The following is a 3,551-nucleotide window of genomic DNA, read 5'->3' on the forward strand; positions in this document are numbered from 1 at the left end:
AGTGAAGACAGACCACCCAGATTTACGGCTGAAGTTAATCAAGACGACAAACAAGTGGATCTGAAGATCTCATCTGCTGTAGAAACAGATTCTGCCATTTACTACTGTGCCCTGGTGCCCACAGTGACAGGAAGCCCACCTGCTCTGTACAAAAACATAATACATGAACACAGCTAACATTAAACAAAAATTGTGACACACCAGCTTTAAATAATGCACAATAAATTATTGATGCAACAGTTAATTTTTTTCTGTAAATCTAATGAAACACTGTCAAGTCTTTTCATTTTGAGAGAAAAACAGCCCATCAGGGAAGAAAATAAAGCCTCAGCCAGAGGGTGGAGCAAATTCACAAAGTTGAATGTTTGAAAGGCTGATTCATTTAGTCATCCTGCTTTAATCATTTTACAATCACTCTTCATCAGAAACCATCATGTTTCTGTTTTGTTGGATACCACTGTTATTACTTATGGGTAAATAATTTAATTGATGGTTTTATTCTTGTTTACTAAAATTATTTTCATGTGCTTTATTGTATATATAAGTTTTATATATTGTATATATAAATTAATTAATTAATAGTTTAATTAACAGTTGCATTTTGTCCATACAGGAAATTCTTTTGCTGACACAATACAGCCATTGTCTTCTGAAAGGCATATTTTAAGAGGTGACTATGTGACTTTGTCCTGTAACTACAGTGGTCTTGTATATGACCTGCAATGGTATCGAGATACTGGGGGATCTAGACCAGAGTTCCTGATACTTGTAAACGAAAATTCAGAGGCATCTGAACCTTCTCTTCGTCTGTCAGCAAAAGACTCAAAGAAACTAGTGAATCTTACAATCTCTTCTGCTGAAGTGACAGACTCTGCTGTGTACTACTGCGCTCTGAGGCCCACAGTGATAGAAAGCCCAGGAACACTGTACAAAAACCCTGATTCTGTCATTTTGTGCTGTTGCTGATTTTATACTTCAGTTTGACACCTCGATGAATGATCCGAACCCATTGTTTAAGTAAAATGGAAAGCTTAAAACTCATGTTTAATTTCAATTTCTTAAAATGAATAAGTATGCAATCTATGTTAACATTATGAGGTGCTACAGTAATTTCCATGTGCATAACACATTTTTGTTTGCCTTTTTAGTAAGAAAGCTTCAATAATTAGTTTAAAACAAATTGATTAAAAAAATAATTAAAACAATGTTTTCTCATTTTTATCTTACTGCATTTTCCACAAACTAATGCCAAAGTAAAAATCTAGAAAAGAGATTTAAGAGAGATGCATAAGAACCTTCTATCTATTCTTAACAGAAGTCATCATCAGAAGGTAAAAACACAAATACTGTGATATTAATCTGTCATCATCTGTGATTAATGAAGGTCTAAATGTATTTCTTTTCACCCAGAAGATGGCGTTCTTCTCTTTTCTGTATCCCTCATGCATACAATGAGTTTAAATCTAGTCATGGAAGGTCAAATCTTGCCACAGGGTGGAGCTCCAGACTTAAAACACAGAGTTTCAGTCAAGAAAAGGCACATTTGAGTCATTTCATTCCATCATGCTGCTCTGTGCACATGTAATATTTTCAATACTTGCAGGTGAGACTTGTTTGTTTTATTTAATCACCACCTCTTTTGATTTAAAACTGTTAGAATTACATTGATCTGATCACAATATTAAATTTAGTATGTCTTTTTTTCAGGAGTCTCTCTTGGTGATCTAATAACGTCTCATGATTCTGAAAAACAAGCTCAAGATGGTAACAGTGTTACTCTCTACTGCAACTACACTGGTGCTGTGTATAATCTACTGTGGTATCGTCAGTATCACAGATCCAAACCAGAACTCCTTCTCTCCATGACTGAATCTGGAGATCCAGTTAAAGCCGATCCATCAGCCCACTGGTTATCTGCTAAAGCTGACAAACACAGAAAGCTCATGGAACTGGAAATCAGCCCTGCTAAAGTATCAGACTCTGCACAGTATTACTGTGCCCTGGTGCCCACAGTGACAGGAAACCCTTTTCCTCTGCACAAAATCTTTCTGTATTATCGTGCTTTTCACTGATTCTTAACAAGCACGTGTTTTCTACAGTATGTATTATTTCTGACTGCATCAGTCATCGGTAACACAAGCATCTCTTAAGGATCAATAACTCAAATCAATTGTGATGCGACCTGGAATATTTGTATAATATAAATATAAGTATAATATAAAAGTTCAATAAATTGGTGAAAAAAGAAATGATGACCACTTGGGAGTTATCACAAATAAGACAAAAATGAAATAAGAAAAAAAGGCATTAAAAATGTAAATATTAGCAACTAGATCTCCAATATTCAGTTTGTTCTGTAATTATTGTGCTTTTGCAATAAAAAAAGATATGTGAGAGAGAAATAACTGCACCAATTAATGGTTTCACTTTTCAGATAAAGTTTAATAAAGAATTACAATCCTCCTTTTCTTTAATACACGTTGGCAGAGACTTTAAATCACAGGTCACATGAACTGGTTTAAATATAATAATGACTTTATAAAACACAAGCAAAAAAAACAATTTCCACTGGGCGGAGCTTAATATCAGAATGAAGAAGCATTCTAATCTGAGGGAGGATGTCAGAATTCAAAGGCATCCAGTCTGAATGATACTCAAGTCTTTCAGATTCTTCAGATTTCTGCTATCATGACTATTTTCACTCTTCTTCTCAGTTTTTGGTGCATGTGTTTTGGTAAGATATAATTGTATTTTTCTTTCCAGTCTAAACCAGTTATTATTTACTCATTTACTTTTTACCATTCAGTTGCTGTTGCTTTTATCTAATTAGGCTTTTACTCTCCATTGCCAGGGCACACAGAAGCAGACACAATAAAACCCTCGTCACTGAATGAAAATAGACATGTTGGTGACAGTGTTACTCTGTCCTGCAGTTACAAAGACTATACGGGTAATATACAGAATTTACAATGGTACAGACAGTATCCCAGATCCAAACCGGAGTTCCTTCTTTACATCTTCCCACAAGGACTTATGAGTGAAGACAGACCACCCAGATTTACTGCTGCAGTTAATCAAGACAACAAACAAGTGGATCTGGAGATCTCCTCTGCTGTAGAGACAGATTCTGCCATTTACTACTGTGCCCTGGTGCCCACAGTGACAGGAAATCTAACTGCATCATACAAAATCCTCCATGTCATCATTAAAGAAAGATGAAGCCTCAAACACCTACTTCATCCAGTCTCAAAGGCCAGCACATAATCAACTCAATAGTCTGTAATTTTGCTGAAACAAATCATATCATATACAGAACATTCAATATAGTCAAAGGTTTGCATTTCCCAAATGACTGAAATAGCAAAGCAGGTATGTTTTGCCAGGAGGTGGCGATATATGCACATTGAGTTTTTCTGTCAATTCGGTGTGGATCTCCTTATGCGAGTTTTGTCTTACATGCAGCTTAATTGTCTGAGTTGTTGTGGTTATTGCATGTCAGGTTTTGTCCTTGTATTGATGATAATAGGTCTGCTCAAAAGTCAGAGATTAAT

At 35.5% G+C, this 3,551-nt stretch overlaps 1 pseudogene; it reads left to right on the forward strand.

The window, feature by feature from the left end:
* The first annotated feature begins 1,556 nt into the window (after window positions 1–1,556).
* LOC107577539 (uncharacterized) lies at window positions 1,557–3,219 on the forward strand (annotated as a pseudogene).
* Window positions 3,220–3,551: the final 332 nt, after the last annotated feature.

This window comes from Sinocyclocheilus grahami, unplaced genomic scaffold, assembly GCF_001515645.1.
Source record: "Sinocyclocheilus grahami isolate Dianchi unplaced genomic scaffold, SAMN03320097.WGS_v1.1 scaffold6314.1, whole genome shotgun sequence".
NCBI lineage: Eukaryota > Metazoa > Chordata > Actinopteri > Cypriniformes > Cyprinidae > Sinocyclocheilus > Sinocyclocheilus grahami.